Source organism: Ambystoma mexicanum, chromosome 7q (assembly GCF_040938575.1).
Source record: "Ambystoma mexicanum isolate Mex_15411 chromosome 7q, UKY_AmexF1_1, whole genome shotgun sequence".
Taxonomy (NCBI): Eukaryota; Metazoa; Chordata; class Amphibia; order Caudata; family Ambystomatidae; genus Ambystoma; species Ambystoma mexicanum.
In genome coordinates this window covers 145464526-145477148 of record NC_090941.1, presented here as the reverse complement: position 1 = coordinate 145477148, position 12623 = coordinate 145464526, and the positions used below count along the sequence as shown (strand labels likewise).

The 12623-nt window shown below is 49.0% G+C and overlaps 1 protein-coding gene across 2 annotated transcripts in view; it reads left to right on the top strand.

Moving 5' to 3' along the window:
- UGGT2 (UDP-glucose glycoprotein glucosyltransferase 2) overlaps positions 1-12623 on the top strand; it is a 1923861-nt gene that overhangs the window by 598841 nt on the left and 1312397 nt on the right. The gene's annotated exons all lie outside the window — the stretch shown is intronic.

Here is a 12623-nt window from a genome sequence, read left to right as displayed (position 1 = left end):
AGAAGTAGTTGTCTGTAGGTAGGGTTTCTAAACCACGTAAGTCGAAATCCGCTGGACTTTCGACTGACGGTTCGAGGGGCGACTCTCCGCGTCGGCGTAATTCAAGGGGGTTTCGGTCTCGGAGTGGTTCTCGCCATTCCTCTGCCTCTTCTAGGCATTCGCGGAAGCACTGTCACCGGTCGCCTTCCCCGTCCTCGTCAGAGGGCTCCGTCAGATGGCAGGTAGCTTGTCCCACCAAGCATTCATCGCCGGCGGAATGGGACGCATTCCGCAAGGAGATGATGGCGATTTTCGAATCACAGGGCACCGTTCTGTCTGCGCCTTCGAGAGAAGCCAGCAAGGACGAGCTAGAGCCAGCGCTCGCACAGCATTGGGCTAGGGCGGTCTGCGCCATCATCGGGAGCCGTCGACGTCCCGATCGGACAAGTTTGACCGCCATAGCCGTCCTCGACGCCCTCAAGACTGTTGGAGCCTGTGAGGCCTTCTAAGAAGGCATCGTCGGCGCCATGTCCATCGAGGGGCACTCTCGAGGCTCCGGCTCTGAGGAAGTCGTCGACGCCATCAGCGCCGAGGCCATCGAAGGACACGCTCGGGGCTCCGGCTTTGAAGCCGTTGTCGAAGTCGTCGGCGTGTTGGTCGATGCCAATTCCATCGGCACCCTCGACTCCTTTTGAGGAGGATTTACCGGAGGTGCCCCGGATGGCTGTGGAAACTCGGAGAAAGGCCCTGAGTAAATCAGTGAGGCCTGTATTTGAGCCTTTTTCTGTACCCTCATCCAGAGTGGATTTATTCCAGCCTTTGGATTACATTTCAGAGGTGGAAGAAGGGTCAGATGAGGAGGGGGTTGTACCTCCTGAGGTTCCTGATGACCTGTTGTCTGGTCACAGCCAGATGGAAGACCTGCGTCAGTCCTTACATGACGCCAGTGGTCTGGACACCTCTCCGGAGGTTGAGTTTGGCAGGCCTGAGCCTGGTACGCATGCTGAGTCATCGTACAGGCGTCTCATGTCGAGGGTGACTGAGTACTTGGGGTGGTCTGCTCCACCTGTGGAGTTTCTGCAGGATGACCTGACAGATATATTGGACCAAGGTCCACCCACTGACCCCGGTGCTGCTATTTCATATGGCCTTAGAGAAGGGTGGCGACGCCTTGGACTGCTCCGGAGAGTCTGCCGGCAGTGAATAAGACGCTACCGAAAAAATACCATCCAGCCAGTGGCGACCCCTGCTACTTGTCTACGCACCCCACTCCGGAGAGTTTGGTGGTGCAGGCGGCTACGGCCCCAGCGAAGCAGGCTGCGTACCCTACCGTCCCTCCATATAGGGACGACAAGCGCTTTGATGGTTGGGCGAAGAAAGTATTTTCATCTGGGGGTATGGCTTTAAAGGCAGCCAACTCCGTTTGTGCCTTGGCAAGAGTCACTCACACTCTGTGGAATTGTGTATCTTTGGCGGCTGAACATATTCCCGAAGGGGAGGAACGGGATGGTTTTCTAGCCCTCGTGCCGGATGGCAAGGATGCCATGTGTGAATCTGTTCAGTCGGGTCTGGACGTGGCAAACTGTGTCAGCCAGTCCATGGCAGCGAGCACCGTGATGCGCAGGTTTGTGTGGTTGCGGAAGACGGGTTTTGCTCCTGATGTGCAGTCCCAGCTTCTCAACATGCCCTTTGATGGTGTCCATCTTTTTGGCAGCAAGGCTGACGAGAGGCTTGAGAGGTTGCAGACCTCCAAAGCTGAAGTAAAGTCCTTAAGCGCTGCAGTACGTCAACCTCCGCCTTTTCATCCTAGGGGACAGCAATGGAGGGGAGGTTCCTTTCGATACTACTCTTCCTTTGGTAGATCGAGGGGAGCGGCCAGTCAAAGGGGCCAATGTAGGAGTACCAGAGGTGGAAAAAAAGGTACTCGAGGTGCCAAAGCCGCTCGGGCAGTTGCCTCCTTGCCTTCAGGCACTGCCGCAGCCGCTTCCGCTCAGTCATGAGGCCATGGCCCATGGTTCGCCGTTTGGGGGAAGGCTGGTGCAGCATCTTGTACAATGGCGGGCCATTACTTCAGATGTGTGGGTTCTGGAGATCATAGCCCACTGCTACTGTCTTCCTTTCCGGCAGAGGCCTCGCGACAATCCGCTGGGGAAGCTCTCTTTGAAGCGTCCCGATCCGCTCCTTGCGCAGGAAATCCTATCCCTGCTGGAGAAAGGCGCCATAGAACTGGTGCCTGTAGCGGAGATGTACAAGGGATGGTATTCCCCATATTTCTTGATCCTGAAAAACAGACGGGGGATTGAGACCCATCAGGGACTTGCGTGGTTTGAACAAGTTCCTCAGAAGGACAAGTTCAAGATTGTTACTCTTTCTCAAGTCCTCCAGGCCCTTCAACTTCAGGATTGGTTGGTGTCTCTCGACCTCAAGGATGCTTACTTTCATGTGCCGATTCATCCTAAGCACAGGAAGTACCTGAGGTTCGCGGTTGGTTTTCAGTTTCGGGTCCTGCCGTTCGGATTGACCTCCGCCCCGAGGGTCTTCACCAAGCTAATGGTGGTGGTGGCAGCGTATCTCAGGAAAGGGGGGGGGATTCACGTCTACCCCTACCTGGATGATTGGTTGATCAGGGCGCGCTCTCCCGAGCAAGCCCTGGATCATCTGTCCGTCACCTACCACTCCCTTCACAAGCTGGGCTTCTCCCTCAACTTAAAGAAGTCTCATTTGACACCTACCCTGCGGCTCCAGTACATCAGAGCAGTGCTCGACACATCCCTGGGCAGTGTTCGCCTCCCCAGGTGAGGGCTCATCACATTCTGCAGATGGTGGACAAGTTTCAACGTGCCCAGAGTCTCCCGGCATTCGAGTTCTTGAGGTTGCTCGGCCTCATGGCATCCTGCATTCTACTGGTGCCAGAGGCCAAGCTGCGGATGAGATCTCTGCAGTGGGCTCTCAAGATGCAGTGGTCGCAGTGCTCCGGCAGGATGTCGGATCCCGTTCAGGTGCTGCCCTCTGTCGCCCAGGATCTTCTGTGGTGGGCCGTCGAAGGCAATCTGATGAGGGGTGCACCATTTTGGCTACCCTGGCCGGAGGTGACGATTGTGACGGACGCATCCCTTACGGGATGAGGAGCTCATGCCAATGAGTTGACAGCGGTCGTTGGTCTCCGTCGAAGTCCAGACTCCACATCAATCTGTTAGAGCTGCGGGCTGTCAGGCTAGCCCTGAAAGCTTTTCTGCCGTCTGTGCGGGGGAAAAATGTCCTGATTATGACGGACAATACAGTGACAATACACTACCTCAACAAAAAGGGGGAGGCAGGGTCACTCCCACTGTGCAGAGTGACGATGCAGCTCTGGTTTTGGGCTATCCAGCAGAAAATTTAGATCTCGGCAGTTGATCTGGCCGGAGACGAAAACGCGGCGGCGGACGCTCTGAGCTGGCAGAGCTTGGTCTCTCACGAGTGGGAGCTGGCTCAGGAAGTTCTTTTGGAGATCTTTGCCCTTTGGGGGACCCCACAAGTGGATCTCTTTGCCACCAGTGTCAACCGGAAGTGCGAAAGATTCTGCTCGCGGAATTTCCTCCAAGAGGAGCCTTAGGGGACATGTTCGTAGTGGAGTGGTCCTTCCCATTGCTGTACGCGTTTCCTCCAGTCCCCGTCATTCCGCAAGTGTTGCTGAGGTTACAGAGGTTCGGTTCTCGAATTATCCTCATTGCTCCGGCATGGGCCAGGAGAGCGTGGTACCCGGACCTTCTAGATATGTCCGTCTGCCCTCCACGCCGTCTTCCCTACCGAGACGATCTGGTCTCACGGGAGGGGGGTCGGGTTCTCCATCCCGAGGTCAAGTCCCTCAGCCTTCATGCTTGATATCTGAAAGGTTGAGGTATAAGGATTGGGACCTCCCCGAAGACGTGATGGAGGTGTTGCTTTCGGCCAGAAGGCCCGCAACAAAATCCCTGTACCGTTGCCATTGGAGAAAGTTCTGCGACTGGTGCAGGGTACAGATTGTGGATCCTTTTCAGTGTTCAATTTCTGTGGTTCTGTCTTTTTTGCTTTCATTAGCCCACAAAGGCCTGCAAGTGGGTACCATTAAGGGTTACCTGGCGGCACTGTCCATATTTAAGGGCTCGTCTGAGGAGTGTTCTTATTTTAAAATTCCTTTGATTTCTCAGTTTCTAAAAGGGCTAACTAATGTGTTTCCACTGACACCTTTCCAGGTGCCCGGATGGGATTTGAATTTAGTTCTAAAGTTCCTAATGGGAGCTCTGTTTGAGCCCTTACATTCTTGTCCATTGAGACTGTTGACACGCAGAGTGAGTGAGTTGCAGGCACTTTCCGCCAAGCCACCTTTCACGGTGTGTTCCACAAGGACAGGGTTGTCCTTAGGGTTCGTCCTTCTTTTCTTCCGAAGGTTGTGTCGGAATTTCATTTGAGCCAGAAGGTAATTCTTCCGGCGTTTTATCCTCCTCCGCATCTGGTAAGGAAGAGGAGAGGCTCCATAGGTTGGATCCTAGGAGATCTTTGAGTTTCTATCTCTCACGGATGTCCCGGGTCAGAGTGGACAATCAGCTCTTTGTTGGATACGCTGGAAGGCATTTAGGTCAAGCTGTTACTAAGCAGACCTTGTCCAGATGGATGATTATGACGATCTCTGAATGTTAGTTTGGCGGGTAAGGACCCTCCGGTAGGCTTACGGGATCATTCTACTAGGGGTGTGGCTGCCTCCACTGCTCTACAGAACGGTGTTTCCATTTGTAATATCTGTGAAGCAGCCACATGGGCCTCTGTCCATACTTTTGTCAGTCAGACACTATTCCCTTGATTCCATCCATGGGCAGGATTTGGCCTTTGGTAAGGCGGTCCTCTATTTTGCAATTTGATTGTGCATTCTAAAATTCTAAATTCTTTTCCCACCTCTATAAGTTGGTACTGCTTTGGGAGTCTGTCAGAGATGTGGAATACGTCGGAGGACACAATCCCCTCGAAGAACAAGTTACTTTCTTACCTGGTAACGTTCCTCCGATGGGATGTTCCTCTGACGTATTCCACATCAAACCCTCCCAGCCTGCCCCTCTACAGAATTCTTATGCGATTGCAGCGTACGTTTCCGCAAGGCTTTCTGTATTCATACCGGCGGAAGATTGGTGCCACACGTTCTGGGGGAAAAAACTACAACTGAGGCTACGGGCGTCGTGTGTCCTACATGTAACATCCAATGACGTCGACTCTCGACGGATGCCCTTGAGGGAAAGCATATCGATGTCATCGACTCAGGACACCGACGGCGAACATTTTTCCAAAGCAGCACAGCTGTGGACATTACTGTCAGATGTGGAATACGTCGGAGGAACATCCCATCGAAAGAACGTACCAGGTAAGAAAGTAACTTGTTCTTCTTTTTTGAAGGTGACAAAAATGAGCATGAGATCAAAATTCCTTTGTCTGTTTTTCTGATTTTGTGCAGTTCTTTTGTGATTCACAGGCAGAAAGAAATTAACATATCGTGCATCTTTTGAACAAGGAAATATACAAATTATTATGAAAAAGGGCCAATATAACAATTTGACTTTGTGTTATTTACATGCTTGGGCTTTAAAAGAATCACTGTGAATGACTCCTTAAACGCACACTGAGTGGATTCAACGTAACTTCTTCCAATGCCTACAGAGGCTACTCGAGCATTGGTCTTAGTTCCTTTTCCAAATATCTAGTTGCTCTCGTGGAATGCCACATTTTTCAACGACTGGGTTGATGGATCTAAAACACCCATATACAAATTAATGAATGTTTGACTTTTTGAAACACTTTAACCATGATCCGCCATTGATCAATAGTGGTAATTTTTTGGAATAGGAGTTTTACGCATTGTTTGGATTGGACATGATTAATAATGGAATATGGAAGAATCCCTAGTCAATCGTCCTAAGCACCTAGGCTTATAAATACAGGGCACCTTGGCAAATTTAAATCCAGGTTGCGTCCCCTTGCTGCTGATAATAATTTGTGAAAAGAGGAGATTTGGTACAAGGTTACAACTCACCAATATTTTTATTATAATTAAATAATGTGGGAGATTCTGTTTCTGAAAGGGAGGCCTGCTAAACAAACCACCCTTTCATTGAAGCTCTATGCCAGAAACATAGTGCCTTAAATGCACCAGTCTCCTGACATCTGCAGCTCTTGATCGTCAGTGGCACAAGGCAGGTTCAGTGGTCATTTACTCATTCTTGGCAGCTGCTGGACACAAAGTCCCTGCAGCCATTGTTAGCCTTTTAACTTCTGCACCACTGATTAATTAAGTGAGACAATTATAATTTCAGTCTGGTAGAAGGGTACTTTCTAAAAAGGTCATACTTTGGTCTGTAGTTTGGTCACGGGTAAGAGCACACAATTAGTAGAGCCACAATAGTTTATCGTGTGTCAAACCCATGAGCCCAGGCCCAAATATGTCAGGGCAATGTGGATTCATAAAGAATATGGGTAGTGGGATCGATATAAGTGTCTGTGAGCTCTTGACCACTCTCAAAGTTAAAAATAATTATAAGATTCAAAATCGGCAGCGGGCACCCCTTTCCCCACAAATCACCCACTATGATTTGAAATTATTAGACAAGAGATTAAAGATCTGGGAGGGCAAATCGGGCTCAGATTGCTGATTAGTTTGTAACCAAATCACAGCATCACACAGTTCAATGACCTAAAGTATGTGGTTTATTCCACGTATTTGGACAGCAGCGCAGCCGATGCGTGTTTCGACTTCCTGGTTGTTTTCAAGGGGCCAGACCGGATGGACCCAGCATTAACAATGCCCTGGGTAGCATGCAGGGTGCTGCCTGGGCCAAAAAGAACAGCCAAGCTAGGGCCGTGTATGAGGGGCTGCCCAGCCATGCCCCCGGTCTGCCAGCCTCGTGGCTAGCAAGTAGGGCCCTTCATAAAATTTTTCCCGGAATGCGTATGTCAGGAACACCCCTGGAGATGAAGAGCAGGGACGTCCGCTCTGCCTAAGAGGTTGGAGTGGTGAACGGAAGTTCTGGGCGGGTGAAGAGGAGGTGGGAGGAACTCCCGGAATGCTCTGTTAGGCAGCCCTGGTGAAGGCCAGCTGCCCATCCTTGCGTCTCGTAACAGATTGCTGAGGGGGTGGGCCAGGAAGCCCCAACAAGCCTGTGTGCTCATGCCAGTGAAAGTGGTGGCATCCCCGTTGCCATGGGGACACCACATGAAGATAAGATGGCCGTGGGAGTGGGGCGGTGAGCGTGGCTGCCTCCCCACTGCACAGGGGATGCCACCTGAAGTAAAGATGGCAGCACGGGCCACAGTGGTGATGTGGGGCGGACCCTGTGAATACTGGTCAGCCCAAAAGATTTTGAAAATCCTGCAATGCGACAATGAATGCGGGTGGTGCCCACCCAGAAGAGAGCAATGAGGCAGCGGAGAGCAGCGATGACAGCGGCCGGAACCCCATTTGTGCAGGGGCCACACAGAAAACGCTAGCGATTGCGGGGTGTGCAGTGGTGGACGGTGCCAACCCGAAAAAGGAAGAGTCGGACCCCATCACTTATCAGGGCACAGGCAGCCAACCAGCACTGCCACCAGCATTTCAGCCAGCCATGAAACTGTCTGCAGAACCACAAGGACAGACCCATCAAGGTACTGTATAGGGGTGACTGACTGCATCAGTTACCCCATCGTGGATATAGTGTTTTATATATGTTATATGTTGTATGTAAATGTGTATATTACTGTTAAGTAGGCTACCGGTTAAGTAGAGAGTAGGGGATTTTAATGGGAATGTTATGTAGGCCTAAAAGCAAAGTAGGGATAGAATTTTGATTGTATGTAAAGAGATTACATTGGTAAAAGGGGCTAGAGGGGATGTACCCTGGCATGAGGTAGCGAGATAGTGTGGTGGCCTGCCCGATGCCGCCTAGGGAGATGGGACCACCCATAGCGGCCATACTTGAGTGTAGGTAATGGGTCTGTTACGTCAGACTCACCCTAAGGTTTCCTGAGACCCCTCCAAAGAAGGGTGAGATGACGTAGCATGTCCCCATCAAGTTGGTGCTCACTCCGGGGGAATCCTAAGGTAAGAGGTTACAAGTATAAAAATCAACTTGATGGTGGAATGCAGTTGATTCAATTTTAAAAGAAACCCGTTTAAGTGCGTGTTTTCTGATTGCCAAATATTAAGGCTCCTGGTTTTATGGTATTTATTTTTTCTATATTTCTGTATGTATTTTTCCATATTTATCCAAGGTAAATATTTGCGCAAACACTTCGAAGTTAAGCTTAAGTTTCAATGTACTAATTACGATTTATTTGTATAGTAAAACCACATTTTATATTGTGCTTCATGCCAGATACCCCATGCTTCTAAGTACATAAATAGTTGGTTGTCTCAAGATCTCCAGTGTTGCCACTGAGTTGATGTTGTTAAGCAGAAAAACATAAAATATGCAAGAAAAAACACACTGCTTTGCTCCCAAATCAAATCTTTAGTGCTATCAATAAATATACACAAAATTAGAAACTGATACATAAGGGCACCTGCTTGTAGTCTTTTCACGAAGTAGGTAGTTGTGGATGTATCATAATGAAGAAACATCTTTCCAGTGCTATCAAGCAGGAATCGTGCAGATGGACGTATTTAAGGGTGAATTTTCCAATGTATGGTTTTCATCGTATAAGGGTACAGATTATGCAGGCAATTCCCCTTCCTTCTCACACCCACTTGTTTTTGTATCAGATATTTGAAATATTGTTCCTCCCTCCCTTTACTACCTCCTCTCCCTTCCTCCTCACCCTTCCCTCTCCTCCTCCATCTAAGTAAATTGTTCTAAATATTGTCTCACGGGTTTGTTTCATGAATATAAATATGCTTCTTTCATTATTGTACCTTGTTATATTGTAAAGCGCTTTGGATTAAAGCGCTATAATAACCTAATAAACATAAACGTAATGTGTATGATGATATGATATGATAGGTTATTTATAACGCGCTTAAGAGGTTTCTGAGCGCGGACCCGGGGATCGAACCTGTGTTGCCCCGTGTCATCTTGCTTCCAAAGCGAGCACGTTGCCCCTGAGCTATCCTCCCGAGACTGAGATTGAGATGCAATCACTACTGTGCAGCGTCTTCAATTCTGCCATGGACACTTATGCACTGCCTTTTCAGTGTGCAGTCAATCACAAAAGGGTCAATAAAGTATCTACCAGGCCACCAATTCTCTATGCTTCCCGTCTGTGCTGGCTTAGCCAGGAATCCATTACAGACACCATGTGAAGACCTGCTTTTCCTTTTTTTTTATATGGCATTTACACATAAATACTGAAAGGAAACAAATTGATTTCCGTCTGTATTTATGTGTTACAATCCATGAAAACTACAAACCGACAGCCTTACAAATAATGAGCCTGCCATTTATGTAGCATAGCCGTTGAACATTGACTATTTTCTATCTTCAATTTTTACTATATCTGCAACGATTGCATGGATCAACTAACACAACTGGGTAAAAAAAAGTAGAAGTGTGTTTTACAAAAATGGTGGCTCCGTATAAAATTCACTCTGGTGTCTGTGTCCATTAGTAATCTAAGAACTCAGCATGTAGCCCATCTCCTGTTATCAGCAATTTTATTTTTGAAGTGCAGCACGCCTCCCTGCCCGGCGGCCCTGGAGTTTGGGGGGGGGGATTATTCCCATGGGGACTGTCCCTGGTTCAGGGTGAGGGAGGTGCACACCTTTGCTTCCCCCAGGGCTGGAAAACAAGGGATACACTGGCTTGATGCTGTTGAGCCTCCTACGGATAAGAAGAATGTATTGTTAAGAGGCCCAATCCTCCTGGTCCTCTTTCTGGGACTTTAGTGACTTATAAGCCCCCTTTTTCACCGTTTTCGCCTAGCTTATCATTTTTGACCCCTAGCATCCGGCAATGCCTTGCATGAACAACCCTGATCAAGTACCCAGAAAGCCATGCATAACTATCTGCATCTTCTGTGTCCTCTTTTACAGGGGTGGGTACATACCCACCCCTGTAAAAGAGGACACAGAAGATGCAGTTCTTACTTGTGTTATTAGTTAGTTGCACTTTAATTGCTAAATATTGAATCTATATGTATATAGAACCTTGATTGGGCATTCTTTTGTTTTCAACTGTTGTACTTAAGTTTTTTGGGTTGATCCTGCTATTACCTCACATCCCTCCTGAATATTTATACAATATTCACTGAAAAAATCTTAGTTAAGGTGCAGTTAAGTTGCGCAGATTTAATGCAACCCCTTGAAATTCTGTGAATGTGGGAAATCATGACCAGCTTACTTCGGCGCGCTCCCATTGATGTCCCTCATAATGCCATTTTCTATGTCATTGTGAATCCCTTCTCTTATAACATGTATGTGTACATAGGCTTTGCATCGGGAAAGCACTGACTTAAGCTGGCCATGACTTCCTACATCTGCTACATTTCAAGGGTTTTGTTGCGTTAAACCTGCACAACTTAACTGCATCTTAACTATGTTCTTTTCAGTGCATTTCAAGGGTCCCAATATACATGTCTTTCAGGCGAATTAGCCTGGGCCTTCGTCCGTGGCCAGTAAGCACGGTCTTTGGCAAGGGCACTGTATATTTCTAAACACTACCGGGCCACTAGCCATGGCCTTCAGCCGTGTCCACTGTACATGTTCCCCCAATGTGTTTCTTTTGGACCCACTAGGTAGCCACATCCTTTGGCCACTATGCATGTCTTTCAGACCCACTAGCCAAGGCCACTGTATAATTTTAAAATACTACCTTTCTTACTCACTAGCCATGGCCTTTGCCCATGACCATTGGCCCCGCCCTTTGACCTTGGCCCCTTTACATGCTACCCAATAGCTTTCTTCCGGTCCCACAAGCCATGGCTGCAGTGCCCACGGCCTTCAACCGTGGCCACTGTGAGGGTGTAGGAGTAAGACTCAGACACAAGGGTATTGTGGTGATTCGCAAATACTTTTATTTGACAACAAAAACAGGGCCAGTTAGGACTTTTCTCCAAACCCTAACTCTAAGAGGGGATTCCTTGCCTCAACAAAACTTAGTGTCTGTGTCAGAATGTCCAAAGTAGATTCCAAGATGGCGGCTGGTGGAGCAGGATGTGGGTATGCTGCTCCGCCCACACAAGGCCGCACAGTAAAGCTGCCTAAAGAAGCAGATGTGCTATCCCGACGTGAGGTGATCTCCTGGGAAGAGAGCAGTGATCCCTGTGCCTGGACCAGCTGTGTGTACCACGAAGCGACTTCTGATAGCAGAGAGCTGAGCCTGCCAGTGAGCGTTGCAGACAAGAGCTTGGACTCCCCTTGCGTGGTGACCGAAGAAAGGGAGGAAGCCTCAGCAGGCTCTGAGGTTGCGTGAAGCCCCTACCGTTTGTTACTCCCCGGGTCTGGAGTATATCCCTTGCCCCACCACCCGCTGAAGGTCGAAAGGGAGGAGGGGACCCGCGCTGATGGCGGGCGCCACCATGTGAACAGTGAGAGCTTTCGGGACTTTGCACCGATGCCGCGGCAGGCCTGGTGAAGAAGAGAACTACAGGCAAAATCTGCAAACAGTGGGAGAGAACAGAGAGAGGCGCAGCGCATAAAGTGATGGATGTGATCCTGGAAGACCTTTGGGCATGCAGTGTTCGCCAGTGGCAGGTACCTAATCACATGTGAGTATAAGTGCTCGATCATGATATAAAGGAGTGGTGCAAGCAATCGAATCAGCAGAGTGAATACCTGGTGAGAGCTAGCTACGTTCCCCTTAATCAGTAACTTGGGGGAGATAATCTTAAATTGTGAACTCTTGGCAGCCTGTGCACGGACTATGTAGAGTGGAGCTGAAGGGATTAAGACTCCCCCCTCCTCAGAGGCTTGGGCACAGTGCCAATGCCACCATATGTGGGAGAGTAGCAGAGGGGTGATATTTGACCGGCAATGATCTGTTCCCCGCCTAGGGATCCAGTGTTGGCTGCCATTTGTCTGGAAGGCAAGGTGGTGAGAATCCCCCCCCACCCCTGGCTTTTCGGACCCACATCTTTCGACCAGAAGGGGCCTCATGGGTAGTGAACATTTAAGAGCAAGGCATTCCAGGGAGAGCCAGACCATGTCTAAAAGTAAGGGGCAAACCCAGACAGTGGGTTAAAAAAAACACGCTCAGAAGCCAAGACAACAGCATCAAAAAGCTTTGTAGCCCTGAGACTTCACCGAAGATCACTGAAGACATGGGGAAAAAGGCGATCGCAGATGGATTGAACCAGGAGCCAGTAACATGGCAATGCGAAAAGAGGATTTCCAATTGTGCTTTAAGGAGTTCCAGGACCAGTTTATGGCAACATTCCAATCGCAATTTATACAATTAAGGACAGAGCCGAAACAGTCACTACAGGAAGTAAAGGTGGAGGTGGCTAAATTGGCACAGAGGGTTGATGTGTCGGACAGAGCAATACAGGACATGGCGGACGACTCATAGAAAAATGATGGTGTTGGAACACCTCTCTAGACTTTCACACAACCTGCAATTCCAATGCGAGGACTTGGAAAATAGATCCCAGAGATCTAACATACGGATCAAGAATGTAACTGAGTCAGTGGATGACAAATCTTTGTGGAACACGGTTCAGCAATTGTTTGCTGA